Genomic DNA, 26,661 nt, shown 5'->3' with positions numbered 1-26,661 from the left:
ACCCAGCACTCGGAGCCTGGGCACTGACAGCCTCGTTTCACAGGGGGATCCCGGCCGAGCGGGAGTGTCCTCGGGGCTGGGCATCACTCCCTCCGCCGGGCACTGCCCTGGGGCCTTTGCGGCTACAGAGTCACCCCCCTTCCTGCCGCCCGCAGCGCCTGTCCCGCCTCCCCGCGCCCACATCTGCTCTGTTGCTCAGCCTCACCAAGTGCAGCGTGCTTGTACTAACGTCCGAGCAAAAGACAGGAGGAAAGGCAGCTGGAAAACCGCGGTGTCCCCTCGCTGTCCACACCGCAGGCTTCCCGCAGGTCTCAGTGCTTGTGCTGCAAACCACTGAGCACATCCCCGGAGTGTGTGGAGTTGCAATATTCCAACCACAGGCTAGCTCGCTACTCCCGCCTATGAGGGTTGAACGCAGCTGCTACACGTACAAGCTCAAGTGTAAAACTGCCAGTTACAAGCCAGAACAAACCCTTCCTATCCAAAGGCCCTAACCCATGGCTGCTCTTCCTTTTAGGACACAGGGACACCCGGGCTTCAACGTCTGCTTCTGCAAAGCTTTCTGGGCAGGGGTGCTGGCCCAGCAGAGCCTCCGATTTCGGAAGAAGCGCCCTCTGCTGGCCAGTCCTTACCTCCTGAAATCTGGGTCCTGCGCCGGTCTCTGAGCCGAAGCCCCTCCTCTGGGACTCTGACTCAGGAGGCAGCCCAGCTCTGGGAAGGATCTCCACCCACAGCAGGGTGCCCCTGCTCTTCCTGGAACAAAAGTCACCAGACTAGGGGATAAGATGGCTCATTGTATGATGAGCGACATCTAACCACCCACAGGAAAAGGGACCTTCAGATACACACAGCTGGTGTAGATGCCCCCTGAGACCTCCCACGAGGGGCGAGAGTCCCGGGGGTGCAATGAGCGGAGGCCAGGTGGGTGCGGGTGGAAAGGAGGCCTCTCCGTGAGGGTGGGCTTCCAGCCCCATAAACCAGGGACGGCTTCAGACAACACTCTCCTGCCAGGGTGGGTTCCCTGGCCTTAGCTCCCGGGGCTGACAGAGCCCTGTCGGTGAGCTAAGACCTGCCCTGGATGGGCTCCGGACAGACAGATGGCAAACCCCACCTGGGCAGCTACGGGGATTTTAGTGGGGGTCCATTCCGAGAGCCGGGTTGGGGGCCAGTGCAGCACCGGGGTTGGTGGGTTGTAAGGGCCCGTGAGGGGCCACACCCCAGGGACAGGGTGGGTGGTGTGGACAGGGCTGGCCTTCGCCCAAGGGCAACAGCCTGGCTGGGGCACCCACGGGGAGAGACCTGGGGGACAGACACTGGGGGCCATGCAGGAGGCACTCTGGTGGGACCACCAAGGGATGTGAACCCGGGAAGCTGAGGCAGAAAGGAGTCAAGGCTCACCTTGGAAAGAGTGGCTGAAAAAATGGGCAAAAAGAACTAATCTGTCAGCCCATCACCTCAGCTGGCAGGAGGAGGGTGGAAAGCAGGGTCGTCCACGTGTTCAGCCCTGTCCCAGTGGTAACAAATCCAGTGGACACTGCTTCCAATGTGAGGAGGGCCAGGTCAGGGCTGTCGGGTCAGGGACAGACCCCCCCAGCTGACCAGGGACCCAGGGCACAGCCTGCGTGGGGAGGGACTGCCCCAGCGCCCACCCATCAGCCCAGGTGCACCCGAGCTGCGGTCAAGCTGACTCAGGTGCCGGGACCCCATCACGTCGCAACGACGCCGAAACGTGAGCTGCCAGGGCATGAAGCCGAGCCGGACACCCTGCCGCCCGCCCCTCACCAACCCCCCCCCACCCCCGCCTCGAGACTCCCCTCCAGCTGGACCCGCAAACTGGGCCTCCGTCCTGGCTTTGCGTCACGTTCCCAGGTGTCCCCTCGCGCCTGGGGGCGTCGCCCCATGCAGCCCCTTGGGTGGAATTCGGGACATAAGTCTTCCGTTAGGGGAAAGGGTGATAGGGGCACGGAGGGCAACCTGTCAACATTGCTGACCTTCCTGCCCCCCCCCCGAAGTGGGCAGAGGTCCCTGCCCGCCAGGAGGGAGAGGGTCACCGGGCAGCCCCCCAATGCTGCCTCGCTCTCCCCACCCCCAGGGTCCCCGGAAAAGCGGCGGGGACCAGTCCTCACAGGGCCCCTGCACTCGACAGGGGACCGTGGTCCTACTATGACCTGGGCCAGAAAGCAGCCAGGGGCAGGAGGGGAACAGGGAGCTGGCGGACGCCCCTCACGAGGGCTCAGCCACTTCCACGGCCCCTCCCCAACCCCGTGGCTTCTTTTAGCCCAAACACCTGCCTTTGAAAACCCTGCAAACACCTAAGACACCTAGTGTGGTTCTAAATTCAGAAGGTCGCGTGGACTCAGCACACGCCCCAGCTCCCACCTGGGAAACCACAGGGCAGCCTGGCTTCTCAGACACACCCACCGGGGGCACCTGGGGGAACCCATGCCATGAGCAACACCTGCAGATCTACCCTCAGCAGATGCCCATCACGGGCCCACCCAGACCACCCAGTCCCCGCCTCGCGGGGACAACGCGGCGGAAAGACCATGGTTAGGGCACAATTTGGGGACTGAAGCATTTCTGTGAGACAACGTGCGGGCCTCCTGCCTGGGTGCCTGCTCGGGACTTGACACTGCTGTGGCCTTCTTACTTTGGCGAATTTGCACCTTGGAACTGAAATTTTTCAAATGTAATTTTCATCAGGTAAAGCCTCTTGTTTTTCAAAGCAACTTCTCATGGCTTCCTGGGCGAGCCTTCCAAATGGTGTAACTACTCTACCGGTGTTCACTCTAACTTAATCACCTAATACTCGTAACGATGGAGCTGTGATGTGTAACTGCAACGCGCGGCAGCGAAGCGCCTCACGACGGCACATCACGCACTAGCTTCTAGGGAAAGGCACGAGGCGCCTCCCGCAGCCTCCCTTCTCCCCCTCCCCCACACATCCCCAACCATCAAACGCCACCTTCGTCCTTCCCCCAGGACGCGGGGAGTGACGCTCTGGGAGGGCCAGCGGGGTTAGGGTCAGGCCTAGAGGCAAGGAGGAATCTTCCAGGTGAAAGCCCGGCCCAGTTCAGAGCGGCAGCGGGCCCTGCAGGCAAAGGCCCTGGGGGGCGAGGTCGTCGCGGTCGCTGCCTCCAGGACCGGGCTGAGCTGGGAGCGGGGCTGCTCAGGACCTGCGCCCCTGCCCCAGAGGTGCCGCCCACCACCTGCTGCGGGCCCCCAAAGCAGAGGGAGCGGGTGAGACAGAGGTGAGCTGAGCGAACAGAGAAACTTTCCTACTGGAGGAGAAAAATAAATGTCAAACCTTCCAATTCTCGGAAGAGCAACGAAGGCTGTAAAGGACAGACACAGTGGACGGGTGCCGGGGGGGGGGGGGGGGTGGGGGTGGGGGTGGGGGGGGGTGGCTGAAGTCTCGGCATCAAGTACAGCCCTCGGGCAGGCTGCACGGGCTCAGGACCCCGGAGGAAGCCCTGCTTCCCCTAACGTCACGTGGGACGCGGCTCCCGGGTTGCCTCCGTGCAGCCCCCAGGCCTGCCCCCTCCCCTTTGCCCCCCAGGAAGCATCCCCGCCCCGGCCTGCTGCAGCCGGTTCCAGGTAAGCAGCCTCTGTTTTCATCTGGCTGGTCGTCCTTGATTTCCACTCCCCCTTCCAGGTGCTAGGGTGGAATTAATTCTACCCATTTTTGTGGGATCCTGGCTCCAGTGGGAGGGTTGCAATACCACAAAGCGGTCACAAGATGGCATCCAAGAGAGGCCTTACCTCAAGCCCCGGGCACAGCCTCGCACCTGCTACGGGAGGTGTGGGGAGCCGCCCCCCAGGTCCAGGTGAACCTGCCCCTCAGTGCCCTCCCTCCAGAGCGGGGAGAGCAGGTGAGGGAGGCGTGGGCTGCTTCCCCAGGGCTGCAGGGAGAAGGGAATTCAGCTCCTCCCTCCGGGCTTTCGCGGGGGCGGGGAAGGCAGGTCCCCGTCACGGGCCCACTCAGACCCTCTGGCGAAGAGCCCAGGAGGGGACCGTTTCAAGCTACCCAGGTGGTTCCAGTGAGTCCAAGGTGAGCAGGTGGGGGGGCCATTCCGTCCCAGGTGCTGTTCACACTCAGGCTGGCCTCAGCCTCCCCGCACTGTGACCTGGCTACCCGAGCTCTCAGGCCGAAGAGGAGGTCAAATGCTGCCCCTAGACTGCTCTGGGGACAGCCGTGGGGACACTGCTCGGGGCCATGGGGCAGGTCACCAGGCCCACGGGGCTGAGGGCCCTCCTCCAGGGGAGATGCTGTAACCCACTTGGGCTGCTTCTCTCACTGTCAGTATCAAACGGCTTTCGAGCTTTTTCACCAAAAAAAGCAGCTGTGTGACACAGAATGGAAGTACTGTGTGGGGTAATGACTACTATGTACATTTTTACTTTCAAACGGGCAGAATGGCCTGAAACCAAAAGTCCTTCAGAAATGGGCACTGAGAGGGTGAGACCTGCACGCGGGTCGTCCCGTCCTCGCCCTCCAGCCGCAGACGTCGGGAAAGAACACCCAGCCTCCAAAACCAGACAGCAGCGCCCAAAACACGGCGGGAGCCCAGAAACAGCCCCCAAAGAGCTGAAACCCCAAGAAAAGGGTGACGTACAGGCAGCTGAGGCAGCTTCGGGAAGAATTCCAGCACGCCTCCCCTGGACACACCCGTTCCACCGAAGGGGCCCCCGTCTCCTCGCTGATCCCGAAAAGCCTCCTGCTGTGGGCTCCCCTCCCGGGCCCCCACTCTGCCTGCACCCCGAAACTCAGACTTCTGCCTTTTCCCTTCCCTGCATAACTCCCAAACCCAACAAGGATTAGAGAGACTCACTGCCTGAGTCCTGGGCCAGAGACACGGGCTCCACTTCTAGAGGCGGGCTCAGGACTGGAGCTGGGCCCTGCTGAAAACCCCGCTCTGAGCTGATCCTACTAACGGGGGCTGCCAGGATCCTCCCTCCAGACCTCCTGGAACTGTACAGGCACCGACTAGTGCCCCCATGACGTAAGGATGGCCAGCGGCAGGACCCCTCCTTGGACCCGCCCTCGCAGCAGTCACTGGGGCAGTGAGGTTGGATGCTGAGGGCTGGCACCCGGGTCTAGGCAGTTCCTGCAGCCCCGGCGTCTCTTATGTCCCAGCACCTTTGCCCTCCTTCCCAGAGAAACAGCTCGTCGTGTCCCTGCTTCAAAGGAGGGATGAAACAGGACTCTGCCCCAGAGAGCTGGAGGCCCACGGGCCACACCATCTGAGCCCCTCACATCCTTCCAGCAATTCGCACCCGGGCCTCCCAGCGGTAGACTTTAGGGGAAGAGACGGAATGAAATCACGACACTGGTCTCGGAATCCCAGAGCTCGGGGTAGGGCCTCAGTCCTGCCCCCAATGAACCAACTGCCGTACCTCTGAGCCTCTATCCGGGCTGCGTTCCTCCACCCTCAAGAGAAGAAAGGCCTCCTGAGGTATTTCAACCAAAAAGGAGCAAGAAACAAATATAGAATAAAAGTATAACCACAGAATAAGAGCAACTACTTGACTATACAGACAAACGTGCAAAGCAGACCGAACGCAGCGCCCTTGGAAAGGCACCAACAGGATGGTGCCGTCTGGAGGGCAGGACGGCGCAAAGGGCCTGCAGACGTGAAGCGGCCAGCGCGCGTGGCGCTGACGGGGGTGGGGGAGAGGACGGCCACTCACTGAAGCCCGGGCTGAGGAGAGCAAAGGAAAGGAGGCCTCACTTTCAGGCCAGGGGGCTCAGACACTTCAGAGATGCTCCAGTGGGGACACTTTTATATATTCCCGTGGTCCTGAGGGAAGCAGTCAAACTCACAAACCTGTCTGGAAATGTCCGACCACAGTACAAAGCGTCATTCATCGTCCATAAGCCGGCGCATTCCACTCAAAGCGTCCCCCGCGTACTGACTGCATGTTTCCAGAACTCGTGTGACAGAAAAGCTGACAGTGCCCAATAAATACGTGATATTATTCTCCCATCTGGAGCAGGAAACGTCCCATCACTAGGCTGTCCTTCCCCAAACAGCCTTTCCAAGGCCGGGCGCCGAGGGCTGGCCGCTCACCTCCTAAGGCGCTGGCTGGCTCTGCGGCCCACACTGCTCGGCCCCGGGCGGAAGGTCGGGTCCGTGACGCCCCCCCCCCATCTATCCCCAGTGATGGCAGAGGCCGATCGACGCATTCGCTGGAACAAAGAGCAGAAGAAATACATAAACCGTATTTGGGTTTTTGCTGCTGCGGCTGTAAAGCCTAACTCCTGCCTCTTATCTCAGGGTTTATTTTTTAACACCATACACAGTGTAGTTTGAAAAGTCCAAGTCTTGTTAGGAAAACCAGCAAATCTCTAACCCTCTTACCCTCACCTTCTTCCTAACCCTCAGAGTCAAGCGCTCTCAACAATGAGTTGGCTCTTCTGGTTTGCATCTCCGCATCCCTGAGTGTCACACCCACGTTACTGTTCCTCAGTTTCTCAGACTCAGGGTTACCTGCGGACTTCCTATTACAGGCGATGGGGCCTGGCTTCTCTATCGCACAGCACTGCTTCCAGCATTCTCTCCCTCCCTCTCCCTCTCTCTCCCTCTCCCTCTCTCTCCCTCTCTCTCTCTCTCTCTCCCTCTCTCCCTCTCTCTCTCTCTCTCCCTCTCTCTCTCTCTCTCTCTCGCTCACACACACACACACACACACACACACACACCCTACTGTCCCACTTCAGTTATATGTAATTTTCATTAGGTCAATATTAGATTAGAATTGCAATATTATCACTTTGTAAATGCTATTCCCAGCGAGGCCACGTAATATACCGTGGTTCGTATCCCTTTCTCATACTCCTTCTCATCCTGGAGTTGTAAGAGTCCCACGTGTTTGCTTAGTTTTCAGCCTCTGTTTCTTTTTCACTGTCTTCCTCCATGTGTTTGTTTGGACTCCTGTCCCTTCCTACAGGTCTCCTGTAAGTGTCCGGTGACCCTGGACTGCCTGCTCATGTTTAATACCGAGGCAACAAGCAGCTGACCGGGAGCCGTGTGCACCTGGAGCTGCTGCCGGTGGTGTCAGTACAAGCGACCCCACTGGGCCGTTTCATTGGGCAAATTTTGTCCTTTTTTCTGTTCCCCCAGAAGCAGACTCCGAAATAAGAAATACTGGTGCTGGGACAGCGAGACGAGGCAAGGCAGGCTTCCAACAACAGAGGCACAGTCAGGCCAGTCATCACCGTGGGCGTCTGGAGCTTAACCTCACGGGGAGACTCTGGGCACTAAAGTGACCACACGCCTCAGAATCATCCCACCCAAGGAGGGGTAGCTGGGGTACCCCCTCCGTTGGCCATTGGTTGGGGCTCCTACAGCAAGAGGGGCGGGGAGCAGGGCTTATTAGTCCCCCGCATGTTCAGTCCCGAAGGATCGCAGATGGGGTCACACCCTTGAAGGGCCTGGGGCCGGGGCATGAGCTCTGCCAGGCAAGTGTCTCTAGGCGGATTTTGTCACACTACCTGGATATAAAAAATCTGCTTTGATGGTAACACTTCCACTATATCTACATGGCTCCTGTACTCCCTTCCGTATTGGGGGTTAGCCAGAGGAGATAAATGCCTTTTACATATGATAGATGTTTTTATGTAAATAATCCAAGAAATAAAGTCCAAACAGGAAAGAAATTCTAAAAATGCACCCACTGCCCTTTCTGACAGCCTGAAACCTAATCTTAGACATTCTACTTAACACAACCAAGCTTAATGTTGACCCCGTAAAGTTCATGAATTTTGCCCAAAGGAAAAGCTTAACTGATAAATATTTCTTTTGAAAGCGATGTCTTGGTTACGTCTGGACCCACCCAGTCACATTTTTAATAGGAGCATGAATGGAGGCACTGCTCGCACGGACGGAGCAGCATCTGTAACCAAAGTTCATGCTTTCCTATTACCTCCACACGTGGGGTTTGTGCAGATTTCTGTTGTTGTTGTTGTTGTATTGCTGTATGCTTTATCAGACATATTGCTCCTCAAAAACGGGACAGAAAAATCTCTTTCATCACCACAACAAAACAAGACCCATAAAAATCAATGGGATCACTTTATAATCACTCAAGTCGATTTCTCTGGTATTCAAAGCCATCTTGACATCATAATGTTGCATGGGTCAGGTCGATGTAAATCCGATGAAAACAAAGGAACTGCATTAACCTCTGGTCTCTGGTTTCAATTAAGACCAAAGTGAAAAATGGTCGGAAGTTGCCGTCCCCGTGAGCTCCCAGTCTGCACTGTGGGCTGCATCTCTCCAGCAGCTGAAACTCACCTCAGGAGCCAGCAGCCACCCCTCCAGCCACAAATGCAGACGGGATGCGTTTGTTCATAACCCCTGAAGCACCTGACCAGGGTCGGGCTTTAAGTTCCAGGGAGCTTCACACCACAGTGTCCTGGACACACACAGAGGCACTGCCTGTGCCACGCCGGCCGTACCAGCCACACTGGCCACGCCAGCCGGGACAGGTCTCCGGGGGCAGTCTGGCTCTGGGTGAGCTCCCCAAACGCCAACCAATAACCCCCATCCCTCTCCTTCCCTCCCCAGATGCTGTGAAAAATGCCCTGGATCTGGGATATTCTCCCTTTGTGAGTAAATCTGACCAAGAGTCAAACTGGATTTCCTCCAAACTGCCCTTGTGTCCTGCTCCAGCCTCTGCTGACCCAAAGGTGCACCATCATGGGGGGTGCTCTCTGCATCCGCTGAGAGGCACGGAATACAAAGGGAAAGAGGAACCCTTCCACGGGGACAGGGTGCAGCTGGCAGCAGCGATCCTAAGCGGCCTGAGGGTTCTTGGGACTCGTGAGCTTCTGACGGTTGTTCAGAAACAAGGACCAAAGACAGGCAGAGCCAGGCTCCTTCCCGGTGCGGCAGAGGAAGGCGAGAGACCTGCGACTTATTCCTCCTTTGTTGTTTCCACGCTGCTGCTTCCCCTCCTTCTACAGTGACAAGTCTTTAAACCCTCCACAGAGGAGAAAATAAGCCGGGAGCTCATTTCCCGCTCTGCCACCACAATGGAAGCAGCTGGACCCTCACGGCGCCGAGGAGTGAAGGCGGTGACCTGGAGGGGCTCGGCCCTCGGTGAGTGTGAAGGTGGGGGGCCCCGGGACCCGTGTCACAGCTGTGATTGCTTTCTACTAGAAAGTCACCAGTAGGGGGAGAAGTGCTGGCTTAACAGCCGACAGCAATATCTTGTGGGAAGAGTACAGTCAGTAAAATACCTTGATGTATCTTAGAGGAGGAAAGAATAGCTAAGACATGGCTTGAAGGAGCCGAGAGGCAGACCGTGAGAAAGTCAAGTGGTTGCACTGATGGAACCCGGCAGACAGCAGACACCCCGCCCCGCACAGGGACGGACATGGGAGCCTAAGAACTGGGACGTGTGAGTCGTCTTGTGGGATGTCTGCCTCGTTCCCCACCTTCAGTAAAGTCAGCGGCACTTGAGAAAGGAGGATCTGGTCGGTGTCCAACAGGGCTTGGGGAAGGCCCAGCGCTGGGGATAGAGAGGGGCTGGGGATAGAGAGGGGCTGGGGATAGAGAGGGGCTGGGGACGTCGGCAGGGTCAGCACCCACACCATAAACGGCCAGGAGACCAAGAAGCTCGGGAGAATCCCAGAGACCTGCCACAGAGAGCGGTCGCCGTGACTTCACTGACGTCAGGACAGGCGAGCAGCAGGCTCGGGGCCGGGGCACCCGGGGCTGCCCCGGGTTTTCCCTGCTAGGGAGGCTCGGACCTCGGTGCAGCCCACGCGCGCTCGTCCAGGCGGGAAGGCGCGTCCAGCCGGAAGGTCACCTGGAGTCTCGGGAGCGGGCGGCCGTGCTGTGGGGTCTGTGCTAATGCACCCATACCCTCCGCTCTGCTGAGTTCAGATCAGTGAGAATCTAGGTGTCCTGCAGGAGTCCACGCACCACAGCGCCAGAAACCGATGTTGCAGCATGACTACATCCCAACGTCCTATATGCAGGGGCTCAGCCCACACTTTCCGATAAAAGTAAACCCCTCCCCCAGACGCAGAGGGTTAGGGTTGTGCAAGTCCTCCTGAGGCTGACTCGCCTTGGGCAGCCCCTGCTACTCCCTCCCGGGAAAGGGAAGTCTTGGCGGAGGGTCCTCGAGGTCTGACGCCGCCAGAGATGGAGGGATGGGTGTGTGTGGCGTCCACAGCAAACATGTTTGACCAAGAAGCAGCTGGGAGGCGGCAGGCAGCGCGTGCCGTGCCAGAGGCAGGCTCTCCACCTCCTCGACCTAAACAAAGGGTGTGACCCCACGGCTCCCCTTCTGGGTGGATCTCTGTGCCTCAGTTCTTCACACACGCTCAGCCCAGTCAGGAAAATCCCAGTGAGGTAGACATGCCATGTCCGTCTCAAAGAAGAGAAACAAGGCCCAGTTTAGGCTGCTCAAGGAGGGTGAGTTCAGAACACCCCAGCCCTGCCCTCCAGGGCTGAGTCGCACCCAGAGCAGCTGACCGTGTCCACGAGTCTGCGGTGTCGCGTGTGTGATGTCGCCTGTGCTCGGGTACAGCGAGCTCCTGTGTGCGGCCGGCTTGCTCCCTTTCGCCTCCGGGAAGACTGGAATCGGGGCCAGGGCAGTCTCGGGCCGTCACTGAAGGCCCGTCTTGTTGCCCCATTTTACAGGCAGGAGGCATGGCAGACTGACACCCCCGGTTAAGGCTTTTCACCACCTCTGCCGGATCCTCAAGGGCCTCCGCACAAGGCTTTACCCTCTAGGAAAGGAGGACAGCGTGCAAGGCTCATCGCTGACGGCCACTCCCCCCATCACCATGTCAGGTGGGTCGCTGTGGTCGGTAGCACCAATTAGGCGGCCTCACTCATGCTCTCCCCTCCTCCATCTGTCCATACATCTTTGCCATGAATGACCAGACACCCGAAACTATTGAGATTTAAGGCCCTGTCAGTCATGATTCTCGTAGCAGACCAAGCAGAATAAACCCATTCCATCCCTAATGGCTTGTTACCTTCACAATTCATCAAAATCTGCCCTCAAAACCTGACTATCTCAGCACCTTACAATGGCATCACTGATTCTGTTGTTGTTTTACCATCTTAACCACCTTTAAGTGCACAGCTCGTGGCATTAAGTACCTTCACGTTGCTGTGCAGCCATCCCCACATCCACCTCCGTAACTTCTTCATCTTATAAACTGAAACTGTCCCCACGGAGCACTCACGCCCCATTCCCCTCCCCCGCCCTCGGCCCCTACCACCTGCTTTCAGTGTCTGTGAATCTGACCCCCCGGGGACCTCACAGTATTTGTGCTTTTGTGACTGGCTTATCTCACCGAGCACGATGCCTTCAAGTTCATCCATGTATCATGTTGTAGAATTTCCTTCCTCTTTAAGGTTGAATAATAGGACATTGTATAGATGGACCACATTTTGCTCATCCATTCATTTATTGATGGACACCTGGGTTGCTTCCACATTTTAGTTATTGTAAGTAATGCTGCAATGAACATGGGAATGCAGATATCTTTCTGAATTTGTGTTTTTGTTTTCTTCAAATAAATATGGTAGTTCTGTTTTTAGTTTTTTGAGGAAACTCCACGCTGTTTCCCACAATGGCTGCACCAATTTACATTCCCACCACCAGTGCACGAGGGCTCCAGTTTCCTCGCAACCTCACCAACACCTGTTTCCTTTTTTATAGCAGCCATCAGTCTTTCACCACTTCAGTCTTTCATCTCTTTGTGTCTCTGGATCTCAAGTGAGTCACTTGTAGACAGCACATGGTGGGATCATGTGCTTCTTATCCATTGTGCCAATCTCTGTCTTTTGATTGGAACATTTAGTCCATTTACATTTAAAGCAATTACTACGAGGAGGGACTTACTTCTATCATTTTGCTCTTTTTGTTCTATGTGTCCCATAGCTTTTTGTTCCTCATTTCCTGCATTTCTGTCTTCTTTTATGCTTGGCTGATTTTTTGAGTGAAATATTTAGATGCCTTCTTAATTTCCTTTTGTGTGTGTTCTATAGCAATTCTTTTGTGTTTACTATGTGGATTACATCTAACATCCTACAGTTACAACACTCTAATTTGAACTCACAGCACCTAACTTCAGTAAACATACGAAAATTCTGCTCCTTTACAGCTCCATCTCCACACCTTTTAGTTGCTGATGTCACAAAATTACATCCTTATACACTGTGTGCCTCAAAACATAAATAATAATTATTTTAAATGCATCAGTCCACTAAATTAGGTAGAAAATGAGATTTGGAGTTACAAACCAAAGCTACAGTAAGGCTGGCTTTTGCACTCATTTTTTTTCCTTTAAATGCACTAGTCCCTTAAATCATGGAGAAAACAGGGTGCAGCCACAACCCATTGTTACAATAATACTTGCTTTTATAACAGCTCACTATTTACCTTGACTGAGATTCCTCGTATGGCCTGGAGGCACTGTTTGGTGCCCTTTCATCTCACCTGCAGGGCTCCCTTGAGCATTTCTTGAAGGGCAAGTCTAGTGGTCACGAGCTCCCTCAGCTTTTGTTTATCTGGGAATGTCCTGATGTATCCCTCACTTTTAAGGACATTTTTGCTGGATATAGGATTCTTGGTTAATTTCTCTTCTTTTAGCACTTAATATCTCAGCCCACTGCTTTCAGACCTCCAAAATTTCTGATGAGAGATCTGCTGGTAATCTTATTCAGGTCATTGTATGTGATGATTCACTTCTCTCTTGCTGCTTTCAAGATTTACTCCTTGCCTTTGGCTTTTGAAAGTCTGATTATAATGTGTCCTGGTGTGGGTCTCTTTGAGTTCATCTCATTGGAGTCCACTGAACTTCTTGGATGTTTATGTTCATGCCTTTCAACAAATTTGGGAAGTTTTCAGCCAGCATTTGTTCAAATATTCTCTCTGCCCCTTTCTTTCTCTCTTCTCCTTCTGGGAATCCTACAGGGCATATCTGATCCACTTAGTCTCTGTTCACTTTTCTTCAATCTTTTTTCTTTTTGTTCCTCAGACTCGATTTCTGTTGTCCTACCTTCAAGTTCACTGACCTTTTCTTCAGCCCATTCAAATCTGCATTTGGATCCTTCTACTTAATTTTTCGTTTCAGTTACTGTACTTTTCAGCTCCAGAATTTCTTTTTTTTTTTAATTGAGGTAACAGTGGTTTACAACATTATATAGGTTTCATGTGTACAACATTATGTTCCTATTTCGGTTTTCCCTACAACATGCTCACCACCATACAACCATCCCCATACAGTTGATCCCCTTCCCCCATTTTGCCCTCCTACCGCCTGTCCCTTCCCTTCTGGTAACCACTACTCTGTTCTCTGTATCTACATGTTCATTCTTGTTTGACTTGTTCATTTATTTGTTTGTTTTTAGATTCCACATATTACTGAGATCATACAGCATTAGTCTCTCCTTCTGACTTAACTTCACTTAGCATAACACTGTTAAGGTCCATCCATGTTGTTGCAAATAGCAATAGATCGTATTTTTTCTAGAATTTCTTTTTAGGGTTTTTCTTTATCAATATTTCCATTTTGCTCACGTATCGTTTTCTTGACTTTCCCCACATCTTTCTTTAGTTCTGTCAGTATCTTTAAGACAGTTGTTTTAAAGACCTTTGCCATTAGGCTTTTTTTCAGGACAGATTCTGTTGGGTTTTTTTCCTTCAACTGGGCCATACTTTCCCACTTCTTTGCATGCCTTGTGATTTTTTGTTGTTGTTGAACACTGGACATTTGAATCTAATAATGTGGTGAGTCTGGAAATCAAATTCTCTCCCCTTCCCAGGGTTTGCTGGGTTTTGTTATTGTTATTCTGAGTGTTGGGCTGGCTCTATGCTGAGGATCAGCCTGAGGTCTAAACTTCATGTCTTCTTAGGTCTTTTCTGGGCCTTTCCTTGGGCATTCCTAGTCACTTTCCAATTTTCCCCATATATGCAGTTGTCCTAGTCTTTAACATCTAGCTCCCAAAGGGGAAAAGTGAAAAATGAAGGGGTGAATAGAAGGATGCTGACTTTTTAAATTCCCCAGAAGTGGCTTCAGCCGGAGGGGGAGGGTAACGTGACAGCGGGGGAGGTGCAACAGCAGAGGCCTCCACGGGCTTAGTGCTCACCTCTGTGATCAGAAGCAGCAGCACGAGCAGAGCACAGACTCCCCACACCTGGAGGACAAGGTCCTGCTCCCCTCCCACAGTCAGCGCGCAGGCTGCCCCAGGAGCACACCTGGAGGACAAGGTCCTGCTCCCCTCCACAGTCAGCGCGCAGGCTGCCCCAGGAGCACACCTGGAGGACAAGGTCCTGCTCCCCTCCCACAGTCAGCGCGCAGGCTGCCCCAGGAGCACACCTGGAGGACAAGGTCCTGCTCCCCTCCCACAGTCAGCGCGCAGGCTGCCCCAGGAGCACACCTGGAGGACAAGGTCCTGCTCCCCTCCCACAGTCAGCGCGCAGGCTGCCCCAGGAGCACACCTGGAGGACAAGGTCCTGCTCCCCTCCACAGTCAGCGCGCAGGCTGCCCCAGGAGCACACCTGGAGGACAAGGTCCTGCTCCCCTCCCACAGTCAGCGCGCAGGCTGCCCCAGGAGCACACCTGGAGGACAAGGTCCTGCTCCCCTCCCACAGTCAGCGCGCAGGCTGCCCCAGGAGCACACCTGGAGGACAAGGTCCTGCTCCCCTCCCACAGTCAGCGCGCAGGCTGCCCCAGGAGCACACCTGCTGTTGGCTGGGGCGGGGGGCGGACAGCTGCTACTGCACTAAGCTGAAAATGACCAAAGTTAACCGCAGTGACCGTCCAAGGCTTCTCCTGGAAAGTGCAAGCCTTCAAGAGACTCCAGAGCTCCAAAACAGTTACACCCGAGAGATTCTGCCAGCACAGCTGCTGTCCAGGCGGAAGACAGACTGGGGTGCTTCCTGCTTCACCACCCCCGACCCCCCTGTTTGTTTTCATAGAACTTACCCCTCAATTGAACTTGCAATCCTCCCAGGGTCCTCAGACTTGAGTTACTACTGAACAGCCCTGGACAATTTTGCATGTGATTAAGTAGAATCTAGTTGAGTCCTTTGTGGATAGACATCCCATTAGTAATTTCCAATCAGTCCTGTCATGACTCTAATCTCTCTTTTCTGAGACTGAACTACCACTCTCTCTGCACAACTGAGGGGCTGGTGGGGAATAACAATGTGCCTGAGCTTCCCTGGTACTTGTGTCTTTGCACCGGCATTTGGCAAGCAGGTCCACGGACATCAGTCAGCATTTTCACATCTCATAACTGCAGATATAATTAAGGCACCGGGTCCTTCCTGAGATAACAAGTAACTCTCCTTCACAAAAGCCTGCCTATGGTTAGTGCCATTCCCTGCGACACACCTTACTCCCTCATGGCCAGATTCAGGTTAGCTGATAAACTGTGCAAAGCAAACGATGAAGTTCCCTCCTAAAGGCTTCCCTGCAACACAGAGCCCCTGTGGCACAGCGGGCCGGTGGCCTGGGCCTCCAGCGTGACAGCCGAGCCAGCATGGCGGCTGCTGGCTGTGTGGTACAGCGTGCCGAGTCCCCAGTCTCCCTCCTGCAACTTCCAGGTCACACGAGCAGGTCTTCGATTAGGAGTGCTGATGGTTAAGCCACCTCCAAATTCCTTTCCCACCTGACCACCTTCACAGTCACTGCAGACAAGCAGGAACCAGATGCTCCTCTGCCACCCGATGACCTAGGTGTGGCCTCCGTCCCACTGGCCGTCCGGCAGGTTATCGTTACGGCGTCTATTCACGTCAGTCCACCTCAACCCCCTGAATGCCAGCACGCGCAGCGCTGGCACAAGGCGCCATCTGAAGCAGAAAAACAACTCCAGGTGGAAAGCGGGAATCTACGCCTTCCACCCCCCGACTCTGTCCACCGAGCAGACATGGCACTCTGCTCCAAGCACTACGTGCACCCCAGGCCACTGGACACATGCAAGGGGAAACGCTCCTTTCCATGGAATTACGGTAGGCCACTGGACACATGCGAGGGGAAACGCTCCTTTCCGTGGAATTACGGCAGGCCACTGGACAATGCAAGGGGAAACGCTCCTTTCCATGGAATTACGGCAGGCCACTGGCATTTCCTCCTGATGGCTGCACGTTCTGGGTTAACCTCAGGGTTTGTAGCAATTGAGCAGAAAGGAGAATTGCGAGCCTGCACCAAACGGGGAACAGGCACAGCCGAGCCAGGGCTTCTCAGGGCCCCGCCCTGGAGGGACTATCCTCGGTCCTCCGCTCGGGCTCCCATAATGGGAGCTCAGTCCTTCACAGCTTGTGACGTGAGATTCAAGCCAGACTCCCCCACTCCTGTCTTCTCAAGGCAGGCACAACCTCATATGCCGCGGAGACTCCAGGGCCGGCCCAGCTGCCTCATCTGCTACTTGTCCTTCCCCCAAAATACTCAACTCTGTATGCATATGTTTAAAAACACTCTGAGATCAGACTCCGAAAACTAGCTCCCATCAAACCAGCATGGATGTGGCAACCCTGTCAAGACATTATTTTTACTCCCAAGAAAAGTTCACAGGCTCTCCCTGTTCTTGTCACTCAAGACAGACTGGTCTGATTTTCAGGAGAAAAAAAGAGGCTACTTTTGGGCAAAGACCAAATGAGCATTTTTCTCCATCTGGCGCTCGAATGGAAAGTTGAGTTTTTTGGTTTCGGGGGCAGGGAAGCTGAGAGCTAGTGGGTGAGAAAAGGTGCAAGTCTGGAGTCAGAGATGCAAAGGCAGCTGCGGCAGCTTCTGAGCCCTGGAGAAGCCAGACGACAGCCCCAGAGAGGGCAGCGGCTGAGTCCCAGCTAAGGAGACGGGACCTGTATCCGTTTCCATAAGCCAAGTCCCTCAGACCGGAGGGCTTAGAAGAGTGGAAGCACACTTTCTCACTCCTGGAGGCTGGTCTCTCCTGGGGCCTCTCTCCTTGGCGTGTAGATGGCTATCTCCTCCCTGTGTCCTCACATGGCCACCCCTCCTCTTACAAGGACACCTGTCATATGGGAGTAGGGCCCACCCTATGACTCATCTCAATGCATTACCTTTTCAACAACCCTGTTGCAAGTAACCACCACGTTCTGCAGCGCCCGGGGTTCGGGCTTCAACATGTGGCCTTGGGGCACAGCTCAGCCGTAAGAGGATGCGTAGGTCAGCTACTTCTTGGTCCGCTTTGTTCTTCAGTGCCTCCTGATCTTGTGCTGCTCTCCAAGCGTGTGGGCCCTGGACACCTCCTGGCACTCTGTGCCCCGCACACCTCCCACATCTCAGGACGTCCCGAGGCAGCCAGGATGGACTTCCGCCCCTTCCTGGTTAGACGGTTTGGAAGCAGCGCAGGAGTTTCGGTGAAAGCCCCACGAAGGCGCTGTGGTGCCTTCACGATCCGTGCATGTGAGGCAAAGCACATCCAGCCACGTGACAGGGCTGGCCTGCAGCAGCAAAGGGCCGAGCGCAGAGCCAGGGCCGGCGGGCCTCCGCTAACAGGTCCAAAGGGGCCACCTCTTAAGCCGAAGAAGCCAGTGACACAAAAACGCTTTTTAAAAAATCATCCCAGGGTATGAGCTAGAGCAGTCCTTCTCCACCCTGGCTGGACGTGCGAGCCCACTGCGGGCTTTTATGCGGACGGTGCGGACGATGAGTCAGGCTGCCAGGCAGTTCTCCTGGGCAGCAGGTTGAGAACCAGGGCCCAGTAGTAAGTGCACGTGAGGCCCAAACTCCAGACAGCGGATTCGTTCAGCACGGAGAGGTTCACTTGAATAGACTAACTGGGGTGAGGGCAACGTGGCAGGCTGAGAATCACACTGGCCACCACCCACTTGGAGGAGCCCTACACCCACCAAAGTCCCTTTGAACGAGACCCCATTTGGATCCCCCGGAGCTCTGAAGCTGATGCTAGGATAACACACTTTGGAAAAACCAACAACTGTTGAAAGGGAGGAAATGGGTATTTGCTCTGCCTCTTAGCTGAGCGCAAAAATTCAACTAATCGGGGTACGACCTTGCCGAGGACGACAAGGCGCCCGAGGTGCCCGGCTGAGGTGGGATCCGCGGGGCGGCACCGTGACCCGGAGGGGGGGCTGCTTGCCCTGAGGGGCTTCACCACCCCTCCCTCCCCTCTCCCGCCCCCGGCGGCCAGGGCAGCAGCGCCCGCAGAGGCCCGGCTGCCGGCCCCCGTCGGGACCCCGCTCGCTGCCTCCGCGGCTTCCTGCCTGAGCCTGGACTCCTCTCCCAGCGCCTGTCCTGCCGGGGGCCCTCAGGAGGCCACGTTCTCACCCACCGTGTTGCTGAACAAGCAGCTGGCTACTTCCGCACTCGGTTTCTGTGAACCCCTGCTGTACCCAGCAAATGCTCCTGATGCGGGGGCCTCTTAGGTTTGTTTCAGCTGGCTTTGTTTCTCTCACCTGACATCAATCAGAGCCTAGACAACAAGGTTCTGAACCGGACAGATCAGTGACTTGAGACAAATTATTTCACTTCCCTCAACTACGAAATGTGGAGAGAAACTTATAAATATGAATTGGACAAAGCATACACAGCCCAGGGGTTCACCCACAGCCCTGGAAAGAAAAGGAGCCCACACACCCTCGACAGGCCTGTACACCCTCGGGCTGTAAGCAAGGGCCCTGGAGTGAAAACTGATTCGGGGTGGGGGGGGCATCTCTGAGGAGGTCAAAGTTCAGACAAAGACCCCGAGACCCGGACTGAACCACCTTGGCCCTGATCCGGAGGCCGCCCTCCTGATCCGGAGCACCATGCTGCTGAGAGCAAAGGAAACGGACTAGAAACTCTGCAGGGGTGCCGGCAACACTCCACGACTCAAGTCCTTGCAGGGCCGTGTGCACAGTCCCCAAAGCTCCGGATTTCAGGTCAGCAGAGACCCCCTGACAGAGCAACACGGCGTTGAGATTTCACCCTGAGTTACACTGACACCTGCTGGTCTCTCGCTCTGTGATCTAAACACACATACAATCCAGACACGTCTTCACCTCTTCTTTGGGGCTGAAAGCAAAGGCCACCAGAGGCAGCAGAAAACGTTAATAAAATAATGAAGAAATTATTAAGAGCACATCTTTATGCCTTTTCATTTTAATAAACCAACAGAATAAAGCATGATTTTCCTGTTCCTGGGCCACAGCTTCTTAACAGCCAGGCTGGAGTAGCTCCGTGCACAGTGGAACTTGTCAAAGAGAATTTAACAAGAAGTGGAGGGGTTAGAAGTCAGTCCCAGCGGCACCAAGCAGGAGACCTCTCTCCTCTGGGGAGAACTGCACACACAGAGGCTGCACGTTCCGGAGCATCTCCAGCAGTGAGATTAGGAGAAAGCGGATATTCATCACTTCCTTCCGCAAAGTGATGTGTATTCTGTGTGTGTCAAAATTAAGTTAATAAAGTGGGCAATTCAATGGGCTCAGAAAACTCCAAATCATAAGGAAAGGTGATTTCGTGGTGTATGTGTTTCCCGAGTTTGCAGAAATACACTCAAACATACGAGCACCCACCCCTTTCAATCTGACTGCGGTGGTAGCTGTAACCCACGGAGAAGACGGGAGGCCCGATCGAAATTTCAAAGTTGGTCAAAGGTCAAATATGTTTATATAAAATACCGATAACACAGACACGGGACCTCCCCAGTAACATCTGTATGTGTTTGCTTGTCTGTGCCTACAGATTCCAAACACAGTTTGAAACTCTGTCACTGGAAATGTTCCCCTAAAAGAAACAAAGTTAATCCCCATATTTGCCACCCATTCTGGTAATAACTTTACTCTCTTTAATCTGTAAAACGCATCAAAGGGTCATCATCCCTGCCCCCCTCACCAGGCACCATCCAGTCCACTTTTTGCTGCACCCCAGGAGTGACTCCCGTCTCACAGATGAACCAGCGGCATCTCCAGGCGGGGAAGAGCGGCCGCCCATCCCAGCTTTCCTTTCCGGACCCAGGGGGCGTTTTCAGTTCCCTGGACGTGTGACGTGGCCCCAGGGCCCGGCCCAGGTGTCCCTCTCCCTGCCGCCACTCCTCCCGGGCAACGCGCACTCCTGCGTTAACGTCGCCGTGGCTCCCAGGGCTCACATCCACGCCGTCACGAGGCTGTGCAGAGCTCGCTTCCCTGCTGGCTACTGTGGTCCCTGAGGCCAGTCCCACTGTCCACAGTCAGCACTGGACTGTCCCGCCACAGGGGACAGCAGCTCCGCTGGACAGCAACAGCCGGGTCACCCCAGAGGCCAGCAGGGTGCCTGACACTGGACACCCCGTCATCTCCTAACGTGACCGTGGACATTTGTATTTCGTGCTGAAATGATGCAAGTGCCTACCGCCCTCCAAAGCCTGGCTTGACCCCTCCGCTCCTTTCCTGGTCGTGAGCCTGGAAGGCAATGGGAACAGTGGGGAACCCAGAGCCCGGTGCGAATCGCACCAAGGCAGGAGTGCAGGCCCCGCCCTGCAGGCGAGGCTGGCTCTCAGGTACCACAGGCTGCAGGGCTGATAACACTGTGACCGGCTGCGGAGGTGCCAGCACGCCCAGCACCCTGCGTGGTCAGAAGGGGGCCCTGCAGACCCCGCCGTCGGCATCTGCAGCTGGAGCCCCCCTTCCCTCACCCACCCCCGCGGCGGGCCCTCCTCCTGACCCGGCCCGCGCTGGGTCGACGCCCCTGCGGCTCCAGCCAGGCCCTGGATGTTTGGGCTACTGCGGCTTCTGAAGAAATGAGCAGGGCCACACCGGCTGAGAGGGGAAAACTCGCCGACCCGGACATGAGTCATGACCCCTGAGAAGGAAGCTCAGGCCGCGGCCCTCGCGGAGTCACATCAGTAATAAACGCTGTCGCAGGTCTGGAAGGAGGTGACGTGGCTGCTCTCCAGGTGGGGGGCTCTGTTTCTAAGCTGGATTCGCCAAGATTCAGCTGCTGGACTAGGCAGCCACTCTCTCTTTCCGAGAAGAGAGACGCCGGGCGGAGGCTGGAGAAGACGGGGTCAGGCAGTGCTTCCCCTTGGCCTCTGTGCTGAAGCCGCTGGCAGCACACTGGGCTGGACAGGACGTCCTCATCCTCAGGACCAAGGCTCGTGCGCTTGCAAAGTGCAGAAGCCCACAGACCATCATTCCATACACGGGAGATGTCCAGAGCAGACAGCGGTCCGCGCAGGCGAGGAAGCATTGGAGAGCTAACCGTGTGAGGGCCTGACGGAAGGGCAGGGGCGTCCCTGAAGGTCCCGAGAGCAGGTAACTTCTGGCTAGTTTTAGACCTCGCCCGCCCAAGGCTTGCGGAGCGGGGTTGGGGGAGGTCTTACAAAAGTGCAGACATTCAGAATATTTCCTGCAGGATCTGAGTATTTTAAGACTGAAGTAAAGAGCTAAGAAAAATGTGTTGACATCACCTGCCCAAAAATCCAGCACTAAAAAGCAAGCTGGTGGCTGTCTGAGTAGATGCCACGCACCTGCTTCCCCAAGTCCCCTGGGAACCTGCGTGGCGCCCACCCAGATGCTCACCTCGCCGCCAGAGCGGTTTCCTGACTCACCCCAGGGTCTGGACTTCGCCCTCGAAATCTCCCAGGGGCTGCAAGCAGAACTCGAGAGCACTTGCTGGTGCACCGAGGTCTGTGGACACCCTCCCTCCCTAGCGCCGGTTAAGAAACACGCAGCCCGCCTCTGCGGCACCGAGGCCCTCTGCTCCCACCTCCAGGCACAGGCCAAGCACATGCCCACCCAGGAGCCCCATTCTCTTCCTGCAGCTCTCTCCCCATCCCCAGAGCGTCAGCCTCATCAGGAGCGATGAGGACGCACACGTGGTTCCCTTTTGGGGGGGGCGGTGAGGGAAGAGGACAGACGAAGGTCACGGCGGCAGGGCCCATCACTGCCCTGTTACCCAGCCGACCCCAAACTTCTGCAGAAGGAGGGTGATGGAGTGGATGCTCTCTAAGCTGACCTCCAGCTCCAGCCAAGGTTCCTTCCTGCCAAAGCTCCGGGATTCTGAGGCCCTGTGGGCACCAGGGGGCAGAGGCTCCCAGGGCATCCCGAATCAGCTGACGCCTTTGAGCGAGACCATCCTCTCCGAGCAGCTGTTTCCTCGGCCCTAAAGTGAGAGCAAAAACGCCCGTGGCTTTTCACCCTTTCGGGAACAGGGTCCTGTGATGCGCTGCAGAGTCCCCACAAAATTCATGTCCACTCAGAACTCGACAGCACTTGGAAACAAGGCCTCTGCAGATGCTATCAGTTAGGGACCTCAAGAGGAGATCATCCTGGATTTAGGGTGGGCCCAGAACCCAATGCCTGGGGTCCTTGCAAAAGAGATGCACACAGTGCACAGGGTGGAGGCCGGGGGTCTGGGCCGAGTTTCCTCTTCGTTGGCCGGCTCCCCGAGATGAGGACCCAACTGTGTCTCACATGCAGCTCAGCCTCTCATGGAGCAGACACCGGATGGACCCCAGGGAGCTGGGGGACCCAGGGAACACAGAGCGTCACCGTGATCAAAGCTCCCGAGTTTCGTGAGCGTTTCCATGGGGCCTGTCTCTTCCAACCCCGCTGGGAGACGTGCGCAGCCCTGGGCCTCCGCCCCGAAGCCAGTCAGCCCCGAGCTCCTCTCGGCCGCAGGTCTCCCGGCTCCTTCTTCCACCTGACCGCATCCCACCAAGGTCCCCGTGCCCTTCCGGACCCTCATCATCTCTCCCTTCTACACGGCACATGGGGCCACAGGAAGCCACAGCCCCGGCAGCTCGTCCTGCCCTCTGGGGGTCGGGGGGAGACCTCACTCCACAGGCTCAGTCCTCGGCGTCTGCAGGAACTACTTCAGCTCGCCAAGGGGTCCCTCAATGCCCCCTGCAGGCTTGGGTTCGACGGTCACACTTCCCTGGTCTCCCCAAGGTTGGGGGGGACACAGCTCAGCAGGACACCCCGAGCAACATGCTCCTTGAAGCGCCTGCCCTACGTTCTCGGCCCCGCGTGTGACCGTGCGTTTCCGTGCGTATCCATCTCAGGACCCGGCGGAGCGGCCAGGAGCCATGGGGTTGTCGCCAGGCCCTTGCCGGTGGATCTGTACCCAGGAGGTCTCGCGTTTCCATCTCTGAAGCTCGCCTGAGCTGTGAGGGAGGAGCTGGCAGCAGTGGTGGTGCAGTCAGGAACCGTCACTCTGGGCTCGACACGTCCCGGATTAGCCGCTGCTGGGAAGCCTGCACTTGTAATCGTCACTCAGTACCTTCTAAAATCGACTGCTGTCTTCAGGCCTGGAGCCTGCCACTCATTCGTGCACCGCCCGTTAATAAACTCTCCTGTCCAGAGTGACAAAGCTCGTTACTTTTTAAATTACAGAGTCTATTTCTCTACCAGGCTGTGGATGTCAGCATCCCCTTTGCAGGATGGCAGCAGAGGCCGCTGTCGGCCCCACACCTTGGATGGGGCTCCACTCGGCCCATCTACTGTGCTCAGAGCCCCAACTCCCGCGGGTGCCCGGCAGTCTCCCCACTGTTCCCGCCAGGGCACCAGGAGCTCCGCCATCATGACCCTCAGTCTATCCTAGGGGCCAACTGTGCCTGTGGAAGGCACCCCATACGGCCCCTTCTGGTTCCTAAGAGGTGAGTCCCCTGGTAGCAGCGGCCGCCGTCAGAGAACACCAGCGCTGAGTCACTCTCCTTACACTGTTCAAAGCACCTTCACTTCAAACTGGGACCCTCGGCCACCTGTGGATCCACTGCAGTCCATGGGGGTGGGAACACCACCCCCCAGGCTTACACTGCCCACCTTGGGCCCGCGGCAAGGAGTCGCCCACGGAGGTCGGGGCCCCCTGGAGTTCCAGCCCCCCACCCAGAGTCAGCTGACCTCCCGCAGGTGAGCCTCCCAGCCCGCCGGAGGGCTGTGTGACCTGGGTAGCAGTGAGCTGCCGCCTCAGGCTCGGTCTGTGACCCAGAAGGACCATCTCGTGAGGGTGACAGGAGACCACACATGCGCAGGCCTGGTGGAGGGCCCCGGCCAGCGCCCAGCACGCCTCGCCTCTGGGACTCTCCACAGAGCAGACGTCAGTCTTCCAGTTCAGTCTAACAGAGGCGAGCTGCCTAAAGGCCCATGACAAAATCTGCAGCAAGGAAGGCAAACTCTGAACTGAAGTTTACTTCAGGAGAAAAAGAGCCCTCTGCATTTGATCTGTAACAAGTTGTCGGGCATTATGATAAAAAAGGAGAACTCAACTCCTAGTGTATGTTTAAATTTCCTACACAGTTCACTTAGCATCTGAACCCAAATGGAGACAAAAGTAAAAGACAGTAAGACGTTACCCTTAAGCAGACACGAGGTGCGGACCTAGCGCATCGGTTTGCTGCCCTCTCCTCCGCCTGCCTCCTGGACTGGATGCTGACGGACGGCGGGGCCCAGCCTTGGGGCTTTCCAGCCACCTTCCCAGAGGACAGTCCAGACGAGGAAACACAGCAGGCACTCTCCACGGCCTCCCAGCAACGACTGGTCGTTTTTTCTAGAGAAAACACCCTGGGAAGACCTCAGGTCAGAGATGATTCCCTAGCCCAGGGCCCTGGGCACCCACCTGGGGTCCCTGAGCCCTGAGTGACAGGCTCGGGAGAGCCTTCCTCTGCGGTGAGCAGTCTCCCAGGAGGCTGCAGGATGGCACGGCCAGAGCACCGGGTGCACGAGGACGGACTGAAGGTGAGGCGGGGCCCCACCCGGCGGGTCCAGTCGGGGAGGTGGGAGCCACGGACCAGAGAGCTTTCAAATGATGGGGCTTGTGTGGACTGACCCGTCATCACCACCCCCAGAGGGAGGCGGGCTTCCCAGCCCACGTGAGGAAGGAGGACGGCACTAACCGTGGGGTTAAGACAAAGGCGCTGACCAGGAGAGCCCACCTGGGAGAAAGTAAAGAGCAAATCAATGGGCTGGAACACTGAGGCCAGAATGGAGGGTCCGGGAGGCGGGCAGGGTGTTAACAGTGGCTATTGGAGCCTGCCCTCCAGAGAAAAGACATCACCTTAAAATAGAATCTCATCACATCCTCCTGGACCACACTTCACTGCAGTAACTGCGTCTGTGAGAAAGAGGAATGCGAAAGAAATCAGGCACCTCCGGACTCAGCCGCAAGTAATGTAACGGAACCACCTGCCGAGCATTCCCATTAAGAAGCTGGCTGCCTGTGCTGTGAATACCGGGGCGCAGTCCCCTTCCGTGGCCCACAGGGCCTCGCACCTAGGTCCCACAGCCAGTGTAACTGTCTGGACTGCCCCGCTCCCCTGCGGGGTCCACACCAATGTGGTTAATGCTTCGAGGCTCCCACCAACACCCAGGGCTGTGGACACCGGGGTGGAGGACCTCCGTCCTCCCCAAATCCATCCCACTAACGGAACGGCCGGGTCATCAGAAGGAAGTTGTTATGAGTCCTCCACACGCGAGAGGCGGGAAGGAGACTCCCCGCTGGACTGGAAATTAATGGGCTGCTCCGGCACAAGGCCCTTTGACAGGAGCCCAGCCGTTTACCTTCCTGACTGACGGCAGGGCCACAAGCTGTACCATCTGCTTCGCGCCTCCACATTCGTCTCTCCCCTCCGGTCACCGCTCTGGGAGCCCTCGTCTGCGTTGGTGCGAAGCTGCAGGCCAGCCATGCCCCAGCAGGCCGCCCGGGAGCCCGCCTGCTCCAGCCGCGCAGAGGGCCAGCGCCTCTGCCTCCAGGGCCCGGGGTCACCTCGGCCGCGACTGCTGGCCCCTCGAAGGCCCTACCAACCTCCCGGGCCCTGGCTGCACACCGGGACCACCTGGGACCTTGAGAGCGCAGGTGCCTGGGCCCTGCCGTGGAGGCTCTGATGGGACTGGTCTGGTGGCATCCACACTGGCTACAGCACAAATTCCCCAGGAGACTCTACGGGCGTTAAGGGTTTAGAACCCTGGGCCGATCCCATGGACACAAATTAGATGCCACGGCGCCTACCCTAGAATTATTTCTGACGACTTCCTCTCCCCCGACCCCTCAGCAAAGACCCCTCAGCAAAGACCCCTCAGCAAGGCTCCCGGCCAGGCGTGCTTCCTCCTTGTTGCGTGATAAACAGAAAGTTTCTTGAGGAAGACTGGGCGAATCGGGTTGACTGAGCCTAGATTTAGTCATCAAGAGTTGACTTCAGAGCAGGCCCTACGATCGCGTGCACAAGGACCTTCAGTGGGAGACCGCTAACCGGGGCCTGGGTGTCCCCTCCACGGCCCTGCAGCTGTGAGACCCGCGATTCCTGGCTGCTCTCTGGGCCACGCCCTGGGCCAGCCTCCTGGCCTCCATCTCAGTGAGGCCGCCCTCTGCAGCAACACCGTGCACTGAGCCTGGCCTGCTTCTCTGCCACGCCTGACTGGGGCGGGGGGGGGGGGCTTCGTGGACACTGAACCCTGACTGTCAGTGTACCCCAAACCTGACTGCACGTCAAAGTTGCCTGAGAGCGTTTCCACGCGTGTACACGACCTGGCAGGTTTGCCTTGGGGCCCAGCAACCAGAGTTCGGTTCCACTCGGTAATCGCCGGGTCCGAGGCCCTGCTGTCCATGATGGGTTGATGGCCATGCTGGCTTCACCCCCTCGTTTCGTTACACAGCGCCATCCCCAGGCACACGCTCACACTTCAGTTCCCACGGGATGGTAACTGTCACGGTCGCCTAAATGACAAAGTCTGCTGCCAGGTCCTCCGTCCACGAAT

At 56.5% G+C, this 26,661-nt stretch overlaps 1 protein-coding gene and 1 long non-coding RNA gene across 14 annotated transcripts in view; one reads left to right on the top strand and one right to left on the bottom strand.

Annotated features, from left to right (window-relative positions):
• Positions 1-26,661, bottom strand: part of PTPRN2 (protein tyrosine phosphatase receptor type N2) — a 692,817-nt gene that overhangs the window by 546,992 nt on the left and 119,164 nt on the right. The gene's annotated exons all lie outside the window — the stretch shown is intronic.
• Positions 14,037-14,635, top strand: LOC125965458 (uncharacterized). The gene is made up of 3 exons (XR_007479343.1): positions 14,037-14,238; positions 14,299-14,481; positions 14,542-14,635. It is a non-coding gene; the product is annotated as an uncharacterized LOC125965458 (long non-coding RNA).

The sequence above is a fragment of the Orcinus orca genome, chromosome 9, assembly GCF_937001465.1.
Source record: "Orcinus orca chromosome 9, mOrcOrc1.1, whole genome shotgun sequence".
Classification (NCBI taxonomy): domain Eukaryota; kingdom Metazoa; phylum Chordata; class Mammalia; order Artiodactyla; family Delphinidae; genus Orcinus; species Orcinus orca.
The sequence above is the reverse complement of the archived record's forward strand: the minus strand, read 5'-3'. Positions and strand labels throughout refer to the sequence as shown.